Here is a 16,159-nt window from a genome sequence, read left to right as displayed (position 1 = left end):
ACCTCTTCCCCAGTGGCTGCAGTGAAAGTAAATTCCCTGTGTAGGAAACTTTGGTGGGCACTGGTCTAACTTGCAGCTGATTGCTCGGCACTACCGCCAATGATTCATTCAACATTCAACGCTACAAGAGTCTTAGCAGTAGACGCAGAGAGAAAGGCCGACCTGCAAGATGACACCAACCAGGGCCAGCTGACGTGTGCCCTCACTCGGATATGCTTGATGGCATTAAAGGGTGCTGCATAGGACAATCACAGGCATAGCTGAAGTCTTGTCAAAACACATTTTTAGCACTTCACTGCCGTATTCGGAGGAAACGTAATGTATGTTATTTTTAGATTAAGTGGACAAAACCTGCATTGGCCCGGAATCGAACCCGGGCCTCCCGCGTGGCAGGCGAGAATTCTACCACTGAACCACCAATGCTGCGGCTGAGAAGGCACGGCTTCCAGCTGTTTTAGTGCGTCTGCACAGCTGGAAGAGCTTGTGACTGCCTGATACAGCACTGCCCAGCACCCAAGTATCAGACTGAACTGAAAGAAGGAAAACGGTGCAACACAGGGGAAACAGCTGTCATTACCTGGGAAGTGACCCTTTCTGGGCACAGTGCACAGCACGAGTGGTCGTGTTGGCAAGGGAAGGAAACTGAACTGATGCTCCGTGTGCTATAGCTGGAGCGGTCATGTGAGGGATCCTCAGCACTGCTACTGCATGTGCTGTTTATGAGCTGTGGCTACTTGTGCAGTACGAGTCTACACGATTCTTCCCAGTCCTGTATCAGTTATCATCATGTGCGGTGAACTTTACACATCTGTTCCCTAAGATTTCCCTCTAATTTTTGACAACAGTCTACACGGCCTACGCCTGTAGAGCGACAGTTCGCGTGACTGGTGTATATGCTTTATGTCTGTTAAGCTGAATGGAGGGCGAGGGAGTGGGAATGTGTTACACAGGAGAAGCTTCTACAAGACTTACCCATGCCCTCTCCCTTATAGGAGCGAGGGAATCCTGCACTATAGCCGCCCTCACCACAGAGGCGTCCCTGAGAGCTACACTGCACATGTCGTGCTATGCCTTTACGCCTCTAATGGAACTTGCACCGCGGATGCCCCCGCTTGGTGTGGGAGGGGCGCGGGCACCGCCGCCGGCTCCGTCCTGCGTGGCACTGCCCTGTGTCTAGGGGCTTACACTGCACCGCCGCTGCACGTGAGGGAGGCTTTCGCGGGCACTGCTCTGTAGTGCAGCTCTATCAGGTGGGCGCCGCGGTACCGTCAGTCACTCACTCAACAGAAAGAGCTCAGTCTGAGGGACTTTGCCCGGAAGGAGTCGGAAAGTCACTAGCGGAATCCACAAGTTGCAAGAGGACGAAAGCCAAGGCCAGTCGAAGGATGAGTGCACAGTCAGTCATAACATTCTACGTAATCATATTAAAGGAAATTTATGGCACGTGACTCCCGTTTACTTCCTTTTTTGGAGGGCAGTTGTTTTTAAAAAGGCGTCAAAAATACAGCCTGCATTGGCCGGGAATCGAACCCGGGCCTCCCGCGTGGCAGGCGAGAATTCTACCACTGAACCACCAATGCTGCAGCTGGGAGAATACTCCCTCCAGCTGTTTTTGTGCAGCTGCAGTGCTGTTGAGAGTTCTCAGCTGATGACGTGCCTAAGGCAGCAGATACCCACCCGAGCACACACGTGCACCAGCCTGAACCGAAAGAAGTAAAACGCTGCATCCTGTTGGTGCATACACAAGCTGTCTCTTCCTGGGGCCGATGTCTGTGCTGTGCCACTAAAGTGAGAGTAACGCTTGCACCAGGTGTTGGGCTCTGTTGTATCTCCTTTCTGAGCTGGCGAGGCTTGAACAATGGCTGCCCCTTCACTTTATGTTCAGTAGCGCAAAGTCAACAGCTGCCCCCGTTGCACGTATTCAGTATTCACTGTTGTGTGGGGAGCTTGCGCTACCCGCTGCCGTGCTAGGACCTGTTCTCGTGCACGCGCGTGTTGGAAAGAGAGGGGAAACAGACACACACGCTTGCACTACTACCGAAAACAGCCTTCAGATTTAGAACACATCTCCAACAGTTGAATAACTTAGAAATCAATAGTTAAAAATGTAATTAAAAAAAAAAAAAAAAAAAAAAGACTTGCTTTGCATTGGCCGGGAATCGAACCCGGGCCTCCCGCGTGGCAGGCGAGAATTCTACCACTGAACCACCAATGCTGCAGCTGGGAGAACCGCCCCTCCAGCTGTTTTTGTGCGTCTGCACAGCTGCCAGAACTCTCAGTGATATCCTGCCGGGCAAAGCACATACATGTGACAGACTATATAGATGGGGGGCGCTCTGCTGTCTCTACCTGGGAAGTGGTTGTTTTCAAGGAAACGTGTACAGCTTACAGGTCAGGCCAGATATAAAAGTAAGACTAAAAGGCTTTAGTCCTACTTTTATGTCTGACCTGTCCCATTTCTTTCTTTTCAAAACCTGCTCACCCTATAGCATTCCTACAGCATGTGCTGTTTCTGCGCTAGGGCACGCGAGGGGCAGCACTGCACTGCTGCCACCTGTGCTGTACTATCATATGCCCATGCGGAATAATCCACCATATGTGAGGTGAATCCCGCACAGCTGCTCCCTATCCTCTACATGCAATTTCTGACAAAAGTTTACGGGGCTGACGCTTGTGCTTCACCTGTAAAGCGACCGTTCAGGTGCCTGGTTTATGCTCTATTTCCGTGAAAACTGAAGCGAGGGAATCCTGCACTACAGCCCTTTCGCAGCCTGTTCTGAGGCGTCTGAGCGCTACACTGCACCTGTTCGTGCTATGCCTTCCTGCCTCTCATGGAACTTGCACCGCGGATGCCCCTGCTTGGTGTGGGAGGGGCGCGGGCACCGCCGCCGGCTCCGTCCTGCGTGGCACTGCCCTGTGTCTACGGGGCTTACACTGCACCGTCGGTAACACTTGAGGGAGGCTTTTGCGGGCACTGCTCTGTACTGCAGCTCTATCACGTGGGCGCCGCGGTACCGAAACAGACACACACGCTTGCACTACTACAGCAAAGAGCCTTCAGATTTAGAACACATCTGCTACGTTGAATAACTTAGAAATCAATAGTTAAAAATGTAATTTAAAAAAAAAGACTTGCTTTGCATTGGCCGGGAATCGAACCCGGGCCTCCCGCGTGGCAGGCGAGAATTCTACCACTGAACCACCAATGCTGCAGCTGGGAGAATACTCCCTCCAGCTGTTTTTGTGCAGCTGCAGTGCTGTTGAGAGTCCTCAGCTGATGACCTGCCTAAGGCAGCAGATACCCACTCGAGCACCCACGTGCACCAGCCTGAACCGAAAGAAGTAAAACGCTGCATCCTGTTGGTGCATACACAAGCTGTCTCTTCCTGGGGCCGATGTCTGTGCTGTGCCACTAAAGTGAGAGTAACGCTTGCACCAGGTGTTGGGCTCTGTTGTATCTCCTTTCTGAGCTGGCGAGGCTTGAACAATGGCTGCCCCTTCACTTTATGTTCAGTAGCGCAAAGTCAACAGCTGCCCCCGTTGCACGTATTCAGTATTCACTGTTGTGTGGGGAGCTTGCGCCACCCGCTGCCGTGCTAGGACCTGTTCTCGTGCACGCGCGTGTTGGAAAGAGAGGGGAAACAGACGCACACGCTTGCACTACTACCGAAAACAGCCTTCAGATTTAGAACACATCTCCAACAGTTGAATAACTTAGAAATCAATAGTTAAAAATGTAATTAAAAAAAAAAAAAAAAAAAAGACTTGCTTTGCATTGGCCGGGAATCGAACCCGGGCCTCCCGCGTGGCAGGCGAGAATTCTACCACTGAACCACCAATGCTGCAGCTGGGAGAACCGCCCCTCCAGCTGTTTTTGTGCGTCTGCACAGCTGCCAGAACTCTCAGTGATATCCTGCCGGGCAAAGCAAATACATGTGACAGACTATATAGATGGGGGGCGCTCTGCTGTCTCTACCTGGGAAGTGGTTGTTTTCAAGGAAACGTGTACAGCTTACAGGTCAGGCCAGATATAAAAGTAAGACTAAAAGGCTTTAGTCCTACTTTTATGTCTGACCTGTCCCATTTCTTTCTTTTCAAAACCTGCTCACCCTATAGCATTCCTACTGCATGTGCTGTTTCTGCGCTAAGGCACGCGAGGGGCAGCACTGCACTGCACTGCTGCCACCTGTGCTGTACTATCATATGCCCATGCGGAATAATCCACCATATGTGAGGTGAATCCCGCACAGCTGCTCCCTATCCTCTACATGCAATTTCTGACAAAAGTTTACGGGGCTGACGCTTGTGCTTCACCTGTAAAGCGACCGTTCAGGTGCCTGGTTTATGCTCTATTTCCGTGAAAACTGAAGCGAGGGAATCCTGCACTACAGCCCTTTCGCAGCCTGTTCTGAGGCGTCTGAGCGCTACACTGCACCTGTTCGTGCTATGCCTTCCTGCCTCTCATGGAACTTGCACCGCGGATGCCCCTGCTTGGTGTGGGAGGGGCGCGGGCACCGCCGCCGGCTCCGTCCTGCGTGGCACTGCCCTGTGTCTACGGGGCTTACACTGCACCGCCGCTGCACGTGAGGGAGGCTTTCGCGGGCACTGCTCTGTACTGCAGCTCTATCAGGTGGGCGCCGCGGTACCGTCAGTCACTCACTGAACAGAAAGAGCTCAGTCTGAGCCTTAGGGACTCTGCCCGGCGACAGTCGGAAAGTCACTGGCGGAATCCACAAGTTGCAAGAGGACGAATGCCGAGGCCAGTCGAAGGATGAGTGCACAGTCAGTCATAAAATTCTACGTAATCCTATTAAATGAAATTTATGGCACTTTACTCCTGTTTGTTTCATTTTTTGGGAGGGCAGTTGTTTTTATTTGACATAAAAGTACAACCTGCATTGGCCGGGAATCGAACCCGGGCCTCCCGCGTGGCAGGCGAGAATTCTACCACTGAACCACCAATGCTGCAGCTGGGGGAACTACCCCTCCAGCTGTTTTTGTGCGTCTGTTCAGCTGGACAAGTCCTCGGTGGATAGCCTATCACTGGGAGCAGATACCCGCCCCAGCACCCACGAATTCTGTTTTTAGGGATTTTCGTCAAGACCTGCAAAAACATAAATAGGCCTCTGTTCTCCCGCTGAACTCTGCTAACTGCAGGAGTGCCATCCAAATACAACCCTATCTCAGGGAAGTGACGGTCTTCGGTGGCATCGCTGGCGAGTTCACCGAATGGGTGGCTTTTCATGGGCACATAAGCTAGACGGCAAAAACTGGAACACATCACTTCTACAACTGGAACATTTGCAGTATTCTGACTATATGGCTGACTGGTAATGCTGGACACCTTAAGAAACACTGGCCTTTAGCCAGCAACAAGTTGTGCTCTGGGACTTGTACTTTCGCTTTTAACATATACAGTTCGCTAAAATATTAAAGGTCTGCCTCAAGGTGTCATACCCAGCTTTTAAGCTACTCAGCAGGTCAAACTCATTCCTGAATTAAAGGGTGCGCACCTTTAATTCAAGACACATCTTTAGTAATGCCGCTCTCCCATCGGATGTGCCTTATTGTTATTTTAGTAGAATTCGAACATAAGAAGAGTGGAACGGTTTTAAGTACTTCCCTTAAATTCCCTTCTCCCAAAGCAATGCTTATGACGGGTGGCTAGAGTACACATAAACTTTACATTAACTATAATGGGTCGGCCGGTTCCATCCCCAAGTTTCTCTCTTCTTTTTATTTGGATTTATTTAGTGCTTAGTACCCCTTAATGAGGCGTTACATTTGGAAACTAAACAATGTATTTCCCCAAAAACGTGAATTTCTTCTCTATATTTCCAAAGCAGAAGGCCTGGGCCGTACAAACCTCGCCGGGGGAAGAGCGTGCATTGCTAGAGATGCAGTAGCAATGATAATGCCGATAAACTATAATGATAGCTCAGTGGGAGGATGTGCCAGTGGCGGAGAGGTGCCTGCTGCCTGTAGCCACGTTTAAAACAAGGCGACGCATTCAGGTGATTCAGAACAAACAAACCAGTATGGTCGGAGAGGCTCTCCACCCTTACCGACTGGAGACTTCCTGACCCGGGCACTCAGGGACAGACCAGATCCGTGCCATATGGAACACCTTAACATCCGTTTGAAACCAAAAGATGAAAGGTCAGCCCTTTTGACCTCAACATGGGCTTGCAATCAGTCTGGCATGTTTTTCTGAGAGACGGTTTGTTATGTGCTCTTAAAATAATGTTTTGAAGAACGAGGGCGGGATATGAGGATCCCGAGTATGTTACTACAAAGGGTGATGTTTTTAATCACACGAGAAACTAAGCAGTCACGTGTGGCACTATCAGCCATTATTGGTTTTTAGCCAACGGCATTCTGAGACTTGTAGTTTTCTCTTTACTTTTAGAAGTATGCCATAATAATCGCAGCATGCTGCTGAGAAACAAACAGGGTTTGATGGATGTCACACCTGACTTTGGGGCACCTTAGATGACAAACTAAGACGAACTTTAGGAATTTAAACTTCTCCACTTCACCTCTATGTCACTCCCATGTGTCAGTTTATAATATGTTACACATCATCTCGTTACTTGAAGAAAGGTAGCAACAAACGGGGATATTAAAATGTGTTTTATACATCCCTTTGCACCATAATTTGTTTTAATGGGTTTTAAGGCATCGGGTTACTTTCGGCCCAGTGTGGCGACTTTGGAAGGATGAAGAGCTCAACTGACTCAGACCTGCGGACCAACCACCCCTCTTAAATGCAAACACAGGTTTATTGTAAATAAGCGTTGAAAAATGTGATTCTCAAAAATGATTATTTTAGGAAGGACGGTAACCTGGGAGGAGGGGGTTAAAATTACAGCCTCTTCCCCCCCCACCTTCAATCCATCAGTTATACCAGTCAGCCCATGTCTCGCCAGCCTCCCTCGACGCTGCATTGTGACATTTCTCAAGGGCTGTCACCTTTAACAGATAACACAGCGCCCATTTATTCAGGATTTAGGGATGACAGCTGTTGGCTCTTGGGGCCAGCGGTGCGCTCACCTCGCCACTGGACTTACTTTTCAGATACTCCAGATCACTGCTATTTGAGGGAATCAATAATGTCTGCACATTTATTGTAGTCTGTAGGGATTACTCAAATACATGTGTTAACGAACAGCCAATACTTGGTGATTATACATCACAAACAAGCATTGGCAAAGCCAATAGGTTTCACCTAATCAAAATCTATTGGCTTTGTAATTGTCCGTGACACAGCGTTTTTTTTTTTTTTTGGGGGGGGGTTGGTTTTTTACTTTAAGTTATATTGCACAGCAGTTCAACTGCTCAGCAACGTGTAAAAAAACATAAACAAAGTTAATGGAGTTTGCACAGGCGAAACATATTGGCTTTGCCAAGGTCTGTTATATTTGTGCCGTACCCAGCATCTTCGTGCCTAAAGTAAAACCTGCACCGCTGGTACTTCTGTTGGACTGTAACCCTTGGCCAAAGTCTGCGTGCTACAGTTTGTGTGTCAATGTTCAGTGACGGTTCACTGATGTCTGTGCTGGACTTCTTTTGTGGCACTGATGCTTGCAGTGGTACTGTGGGGTTCTGCTGTACTTGTGAGCTATGTGGTGGGTGCTGCCATATTGTTAGTCATTCACTCAACAGCCAGAGCGCCACCTGAGAGACTCTGAGCTGGAAATGTCCACCATTCACAGACAGAATCCAAAATCTACGAGATTACCACAGGCTCGCCTGCCAAAGTATGTGAGCAGCCAGAGGTATGTACAGCATGCTTTATTCCAGTCAAGAAGACCCTGATGCACTCTTAAAACTACTTAATGGCATTTCACATCGAGGTCTCTTTCTTCAGTGGACAGTTATTTTTAAAGTGAAGACCCTGATGCACTCTTAAAACTACTTAATGGCATTTCACATCGAGGTCTCTTTCTTCAGTGGACAGGTAATAAAGTTATTTTTAAAGTGAACATAAAAGTACAGCCTGCATTGCCCGGGAATCGAACCCGGCCCTCCCGTGTGGCAGGCGAGAATTCTACCACTGAACCACCAATGCTACAGCTGAATAACACAGATGTGCACAGCTGTTTTGAATAATTCTTCAAAGCCTCCAGGTACCTGTTCAGAGCTCGAGAACTACATCAGCTAACATTATGAAGAATCTAGTGCCAAGAAGCTACATAAAATGTAGCTATTAGTCAAAGTCCTTTTTATGAGTATAAAATACTTACTGGACAATTGTGTTATTGAGGGTAAAGTACACAAGCTGTCTCTTCCTGGGGCCGATGTCTGTGCTGTGCCACTAAAGTGAGAGTAACGCTTGCACCAGGTGTTGGGCTCTGTTGTATCTCCTTTCTGAGCTGGCGAGGCTTGAACAATGGCTGCCCCTTCACTTTATGTTCAGTAGCGCAAAGTCAACAGCTGCCCCCGTGTTCAGTATTCACTGTTGTGTGGGGAGCTTGCGCTACTCGCTGCCGTGCTAGGACCTGTTCTCGTGCACGCGCGTGTTGGAAAGAGAGGGGAAACAGACACACACGCTTGCACTACTACCGAAAACAGCCTTCAGATTTAGAACACATCTCCAACAGTTGAATAACTTAGAAATCAATAGTTAAAAATGTAATTAAAAAAAAAAAAAAAAAAGGACTTGCTTTGCATTGGCCGGGAATCGAACCCGGGCCTCCCGCGTGGCAGGCGAGAATTCTACCACTGAACCACCAATGCTGCAGCTGGGAGAACCGCCCCTCCAGCTGTTTTTGTGCGTCTGCACAGCTGCCAGAACTCTCAGTGATATCCTGCCGGGCAAAGCAAATACATGTGACAGACTATATAGATGGGGGGCGCTCTGCTGTCTCTACCTGGGAAGTGGTTGTTTTCAAGGAAACGTGTACAGCTTACAGGTCAGGCCAGATATAAAAGTAAGACTAAAAGGCTTTAGTCCTACTTTTATGTCTGACCTGTCCCATTTCTTTCTTTTCAAAACCTGCTCACCCTATAGCATTCCTACTGCATGTGCTGTTTCTGCGCTAGGGCACGCGAGGGGCAGCACTGCACTGCTGCCACCTGTGCTGTACTATCATATGCCCATGCGGAATAATCCACCATATGTGAGGTGAATCCCGCACAGCTGCTCCCTATCCTCTACATGCAATTTCTGACAAAAGTTTACGGGGCTGACGCTTGTGCTTCACCTGTAAAGCGACCGTTCAGGTGCCTGGTTTATGCTCTATTTCCGTGAAAACTGAAGCGAGGGAATCCTGCACTACAGCCCTTTCGCAGCCTGTTCTGAGGCGTCTGAGCGCTACACTGCACCTGTTCGTGCTATGCCTTCCTGCCTCTCATGGAACTTGCACCGCGGATGCCCCTGCTTGGTGTGGGAGGGGCGCGGGCACCGCCGCCGGCTCCGTCCTGCGTGGCACTGCCCTGTGTCTACGGGGCTTACACTGCACCGTCGCTGCACGTGAGGGAGGCTTTCGCGGGCACTGCTCTGTACTGCAGCTCTATCAGGTGGGCGCCGCGGTACCGTCAGTCACTCACTCAACAGAAAGAGCTCAGTCTGAGCCTTAGGGACTCTGCCCGGCGACAGTCGGAAAGTCACTGGCGGAATCCACAAGTTGCAAGAGGACGAATGCCGAGGCCAGTCGAAGGATGAGTGCACAGTCAGTCATCACATTCTACGTAATCATATTAAAGGAAATTTATGGCACTTGACTCCCGTGTACTTCCTTTTTGGGAGGGCAGTTGCTTTTATACCGGGGTCAAAAGTACAGCCTGCATTGGCCGGGAATCGAACCCGGGCCTCCCGCGTGGCAGGCGAGAATTCTACCACTGAACCACCAATGCTGCGGCTGAGAGAACACTCCCTCTAGCTGTTTTTGTGCGTCTGTTCAGCTGCAAAAGTCCTAGGCGCATAGCCTACCACTGGAAGCAGATACCCGCCCCAGCACCCACGTGAAGGTGCTACACCGAAAGTAGGAAAACGCCGCATATTCCGAGGAACGTTCACGTCTGCTGTGAGCATGTGAGGAGGTAAATAAACTCTGAGCTGAAATTATCTGTGCTTTACTCATCATCTTCGTTCCTGACAGACACTGCACTGCAACTACTCTTGTACACCAAAGCCCCGTACAGCTGCCGTCTGTACTTCACCTGTTCAGCGAACGCTTGACTCACTGCTGTTAGTTCTGTAGCGCGAGGGGAAACCTGCCCGTGCTGCTGCCACGTGGGCATGTCAGGGCAAGGGGCAACTCCTGTACTGCCGAGCCTCGTCTGTGTGAGCACAGCGACGGTTGGTTGCTGTTCTCTACCAGTCCCGTGGGTCTGCACAGACTACATAGCTGCTCGATTTATTGTACTTGTCAGTGTAGTTAGTGCGCCTGCAAATAGTGAAGTTTTATTTTCTGGTTAATTACCCTAAGATGCAAAAAAGTAATAACACACATCAGCTTGCAGTGACATACCAGTGTGTGTCTGGAGTAAACTGTGTTGTGTACGATGCATCCCCGATTTTCACCGTGACGACTCATGCAACAAGGATGTGTAGGCGTTTGCAAAGCTAACAGATCTATTGCCACCAACATGCATTTAAATAATACAATGTATTATCCTTCTCACCAGCATAGTAGTTTATGCGAAGTATTGCTTTTTTATTCTACTTAAACAATGCCATGGGCTTAAATAAACATGTGTTGTTATAAGCCAAAATACATTTGAGGGTGTATAGCACTGTTTTTGCCCATTTATTTGCATCTTGGCGCTACAGTGTGACTCAATTTTGTTGATATATATATTATTTTTTTGAGGGCGGGGGAGGTGTGGGGGAGGGGGGGGGGTGCTGGTGGGTGAGTCCCACTGAATGTGGCCGTATTCTACAACCTTCAGTTTTATTCTTGTGACTAGAGTGCCTGTGGTTAGAGGAGAAACCTCTCGTGTTATTGTGCCATTAAGAGAAGGGAGTTACTAATTTCTTGCAGACAGGTGTAGGATGCCCATGAGAGACAGCCCCAGTGAGGGTGAAGTGTGATGATAATATTTTAACACATGGGCTACTAGTGGACTTAATCGTTGAGGGCAGGGGAGCTCAAGACATTCCTCCATAACAAACACCTCCCCCCTCTTAAGGAGAGTACGTCACTCCTAGTTATTATGGATACTTTTCGATAACTGGGTTTGTGTACACCAAACGAAAGCATTATGGGTGCTGTAGTTTGCTTCAATGGACCAAGCTCAACTGATAGCACTTGTGTTATTGATGCCCTCCAGTGAGATGGCTACCTTGCTTTCTACTTTAAGACTGCGTAACTGGCGGTGTGAAATAGTCTACTCAGGGAGATGAAATGGGACACAAGACTTACTGCGCTCTACGAAGGCACGCAGCTGCAACAAGTAGCTTCCTACCTAAGCTGTGATATAACTGGCATAACCATGCTAGCAAAAGTGAGGGATGCTAATGGGGTGGTCCCCTTTGCTTATCTTCAAGGGCAATATTAGATGTCGACCACGCAATGGCTAAAATACAGACAGGTGAGATGTGCACTCACTCGTAGCATAAATAAAGAATAGGAGATTCGGGTGAGACTCCCCGCAAGAGAGGAGGTTGTTGGATGGGCAAGTTCGACATAAACTGATATACCTGACATATGGCACACTGATGGGGTACACCTAGGAGACACTTACACACCATAAAGACAGATGGGAACAGGATTTTGGGGAACGTGATGACGAGGACTGGCAGAGGCACTGGGCTTCCCCCCAAAAAGTGGGCAATAAGGCCAGCTATTGACTAATCCAACTAAAAGTCCTGCATCGGACATATTACACCAGAACACTGATTCACCGAATTGGCAAGGGCCGTGGATGCTCTGTATCTCCGGAAGTGTGGCACAGAAGGTACCCTTAGCCATACTTGGTGGCGGTGCCCTGAGATACACCAGTTTTGGGAACAAGTAACGAAATCCCTGGAGGGAGCGGTTGGAGCCACCATTGAGCCAACGTCCCAAATGGCCATGTTGGGCATTTGCGAACCCTCAGACCTCACGACATACCAGAAGATTTCGGTGAATCTCAGATTTATAGTGGCAAAATGAGACTTCTCCCAGAAATGGGGATACAAGACACCCTCATCACTCAGAAAATGGGAGGAGGGGATGGAATGCTGTAAAATCCTAGAGTGAGAGGTATACAAGGGTAGGGGTTGTGAGTTTTTTTTTTTAGAATATCTGGGGGACCTGGGATCCTAGAAACAGACTAACCGTCCAGAAGACAGAAGGACACCATACTGGATGTAGTGCAGGGGCAAGGGAGGAGGTATCAAAGGAAGGCGGGACTGCATACAAAGAGGATTAGTACATGTTTAACTACTGCAATAAAACACCCATATATGCGGGAGACATGACCATACAGTTGAAGGGTGGGGAGGCGAGAGGGATCTGTACTGCACGGTTTAAATGATCATTTGATACTTTGTCAGTATGGTGTTAAGGCCATGTTATTGTTTCATTATAAATTAAAAGAATAAAAATATAAACAAAAACAATTGCATAACTAAATTATAATTATGTGTGCTTTATAGAACACAACAGATTTTAAAGGTGCAGTAGCTCCCGCTTTTGTAGTGCTATAACAAGTGTTACCATCACACACATCCAATGTATGTCAGGCAGACTCAGCACATTCAGGCTTTAAGTGTCTCACCACCAGCTTGAGCAGAAATGGCTAATACTTCATTCAGTTCCCTCACCCTCAGCAGTGACCACTGTTTCTGTGCGTTTAACTGTGGAAAATAAAAGTTTCCTAGCTCAGTCTACTGCAGTGCCTCTCGAGCCTCGCACTGCTCGTGTGTTTGTTGGAGAGTTATTGACTTCAGTGATTTCGCCTGAACTCCAGTGTGACCTAAGGAAAGTAGTGGTGGCTTTGCTTGGCACTGCTGTGTTCCCTTAGAGAAAAAAGGCTAGAGATAAACAAAGAGGAGGATACGATTTCTATATCCCTAAAGGCGATCTAGGAAGATGACCCCCCAGCCCTCAAATAAGGGAATACGTACTGCCAGTAACTCAATGCTGAATCGGAGATACCACGTTTTGTTTCTCAATAAAGAGTCTAAATAACAAATAGGTTTTACACTGCAGCAATAGAGATACACATCACATCAAATCTGCAAAGTAAAGGGCCACCCAACCCAGGCAGTAGGGCACGTTGATGTCAACAAAATAAATATTTTTTGCTCTAGAGACCCAAAGCTCTTACTTTACAGAATGGCAATAAGCAGGACCCCTTAATCAGCGATAGATAAAGAGCGGGGCACACTAATCCTCAGTGGCGGAGGGCACTTTGCAAGTATTTCTCCTTATGAAAACCACCACAGTCTGAATTGAGATCCAAAGCGGGGGGAGAGGGCACGCCAAGTCCTGAGGGAAGTGGGCACTTACCTAGGTTTTCGAGTTGTACTGCAGGCCAGAATCAAAGGACTTCATCCCCGCAGTGTGACTGAAGGGGGTGGGTGAAGGATTAGAGATCACAGCACAAGAACTGCTCCAGAGGGCCATCAGAAAAAGAAACAAGCAGCCAAGCAGTAGGGGGGTGGAGACATTTAACCTCGTTCTTTGAATGCACAGAAAGTGTGACTAGATAAAAACAGGATTTACAGACGTGTTTAAGCAGCTCGGAGCCAGTAGAAAGACAAGCACTCATGCTAAGTGCTCTTTAAACAAGAAAAAAGTATTTCCTAAAACAGATCCTAAAATCTGACCAGTGGATGAATAGGAGAAATTGGTCCATGCTCTCGAGGGAAGGATGCATAACACATGCATTCCATGGACAAATGAGGAGAAAGAATAGGAGAGCAACAATGGAGCCAGCAAATCGGAAGCCTATGGGCAGGCTGAAGCCCACAAAGTATATACAACCTGACTCTTTTAGACCTTTTTAACCGAGACCTAAAAAGATGGTACACTTGATGTGTCCCTTCAGGACTCAGAACCATTTCTGAACCTTGGCATTACCATAGACAAGACGAGCCCTCAGCACATATGCCAAGTTAGCGTGACACTGACTCTGTAAAAATCAGTATACAGATTCGCCTGCAGTTGGGTCATTGAGGGCAGTGGTACACAACTGTATACCATGCAAAGTATTTCCCCATTTCAACAACCAGGTTTAATAAAAAGCACCAATTACAAGTCTGCTTCTAAAAATGCAGCAGAGCACATTGATTTTGGTGCTTTTCACATAAAAATCTGTTTGTACCTGTATTTATCATATCTTACCCCCTATTACATTTCAGTAGGTTTGACCAAATGAAATTTAAAGCAGGAACATTTTGAATGAGGTAAACTTTACAGCTGCTGCAGTCAAGGCTGCAATCCACTCTTAAGCGCATAGGTGCTTTACTTTCCAATGGGTGTCCCTGTCAGCAGTGTAGTCCTATGGGACATAAGTGGTACTTCTCAGTGCCTCTTGTGCACCAACACACTTTCAGGTGACAGGAAACTGGGCTATATCAAAAGTGAAATCAAATGCAGAAGGATTAGAATTAACTACAAGCTTACATTTTTCCTGCATTTATGTGGGAACGCTCAGTTGCTGGTACTGCAGGTGTGCTGCCAGTGAAGGAAGCTTACATTGATGCAGTCTGTGTTGAGAGAGCATATCTTCATAGGTGTGAGGTGTCGCAAGCAGGCGTCGGCCACAATGGAATTTTTTACTACGAGTAACACACATCATTTTCATTAACATTCGGCATATTATGCAAAATATGGTGGGCAAATATTTCCCTTGTGTTTTTTATCTCAAGGTTTAATTCTGACTAATGCTGGAAAGCAAATTCACATGCTAACGGTATTACTAAACTCAAGCTTATCCAATAATATTACTTCTTGTCAGGGGAATGGACATATATATGGTGGCTGAGAAAGTTACGTATGCCAATTGGGGTTGACCCCGTAAGTTCCAAAAGGTTTGGGGCGCTGGTTGTCCCACTACTCTCTGGAGATATCCGATGATGATGGAGATCAATACCAATTATATCTTTATAGAAGAGGCTCACAGTGACTAAGCAGACACGCAGTACTGAATTGTATGCTTTTCATGTTTTGTGGCCGATTATCAACTGACTGTGGTATGGGATTGGGGGACGGGTGGAGATAGAGAGGGGTTAACGGTCTGTGATTTGATCAGTGTTCATATCTTGTTTCTGTTGGCACTGCTACGTCCATATAGACTGGTATTCTTGTATATTACTAATCTATCTTTTTTGGACATCAAAACCAAGTAAAAACATTTATAAAATAAAATAAATAATATTACTAATTGTCACTCATCTTGGGCCCACAAGTTTGAAGAGGACCAACTACTGCTATTGAATGACTCTGTCTTTTGTTGTGGGTTGTGGCTCTATTCAGCAATGCTATCACAAATGTTAGGGGCACCGCATTCAATGAAATACAGAGCAGCTGCTTCCAAGCCGCCCGTATTCATAGTGCGTACAGCAGTCACCTGCACTTTAAAGAGGGGACAGAGATCGGGAGATGTTGGGGGTGGTCCCACTGGAACACTACTGCCATCTACAGAAGGCTGTCATCAGGAGGTGCACTAACAATGCACCACATGTTTGTGGCACACTGTGGTGTCCCTGCTAAGGGCCTGTCTGTGATTTCCTCATTTCCATGGGGCCACCCATTCATGAAAATGAGAGAAAAGCCTCTCAATGTAGCGCTGGTGCTACATGTGCACCAGCACTATTAATATTACAAAAGGGGTGCCACAAGTGTCTGCAGGGCATTTCTGTAGCACGATAGTGCACCAAGTACTATGCATAATGCAGCCCGAGATGTCTAGGAACTGCAATGGAAGTCTTGAAAAAAATGTTCCCTCCAAATCTACGTCTTTACTTTGTCTGTAGAAAGCGGGAAAAACAGCAAACAACAAACTTCTTCCAGCATATAGCATAAATGGTTTTGCTTGAAGGGACATCTGGCTGCCAAGATAGCCCCAACCATTTTGACAGGAAGATAAAAAGCCATCAACTGTGGACACTCAATCTCAACGCAGGATGGTGCAAGATGTGTAAGGCTTGGATGCAGGACCCAGCCCTGCTGTTGCATCAGGAGATCCTCTTGAAGCGACAACCAGATCAGAGGACAGATGC

The 16,159-nt window shown here is 47.6% G+C and overlaps 1 protein-coding gene and 7 non-coding genes across 8 annotated transcripts in view; all 8 read right to left on the bottom strand.

Annotated features, from left to right (window-relative positions):
- The window catches only part of VAC14 (VAC14 component of PIKFYVE complex), a 1,245,171-nt gene that overhangs the window by 1,114,188 nt on the left and 114,824 nt on the right, over positions 1–16,159 (bottom strand). The window lies entirely within an intron of this gene.
- On the bottom strand, positions 1,510–1,580 carry TRNAG-GCC (transfer RNA glycine (anticodon GCC)). The gene has a single exon. It is a non-coding gene; the product is annotated as a tRNA-Gly (tRNA).
- TRNAG-GCC (transfer RNA glycine (anticodon GCC)) lies at positions 2,145–2,215 on the bottom strand. The gene has a single exon. It is a non-coding gene; the product is annotated as a tRNA-Gly (tRNA).
- TRNAG-GCC (transfer RNA glycine (anticodon GCC)) lies at positions 3,139–3,209 on the bottom strand. The gene has a single exon. It is a non-coding gene; the product is annotated as a tRNA-Gly (tRNA).
- Positions 3,772–3,842, bottom strand: TRNAG-GCC (transfer RNA glycine (anticodon GCC)). The gene has a single exon. It is a non-coding gene; the product is annotated as a tRNA-Gly (tRNA).
- Positions 4,895–4,965, bottom strand: TRNAG-GCC (transfer RNA glycine (anticodon GCC)). Its single transcript has one exon. It is a non-coding gene; the product is annotated as a tRNA-Gly (tRNA).
- On the bottom strand, positions 8,669–8,739 carry TRNAG-GCC (transfer RNA glycine (anticodon GCC)). Its single transcript has one exon. It is a non-coding gene; the product is annotated as a tRNA-Gly (tRNA).
- On the bottom strand, positions 9,788–9,858 carry TRNAG-GCC (transfer RNA glycine (anticodon GCC)). The gene has a single exon. It is a non-coding gene; the product is annotated as a tRNA-Gly (tRNA).

This window comes from Pleurodeles waltl, chromosome 12 (assembly GCF_031143425.1).
Source record: "Pleurodeles waltl isolate 20211129_DDA chromosome 12, aPleWal1.hap1.20221129, whole genome shotgun sequence".
NCBI lineage: Eukaryota > Metazoa > Chordata > Amphibia > Caudata > Salamandridae > Pleurodeles > Pleurodeles waltl.
This window is presented reverse-complemented; position numbering and strand designations above follow the sequence as displayed.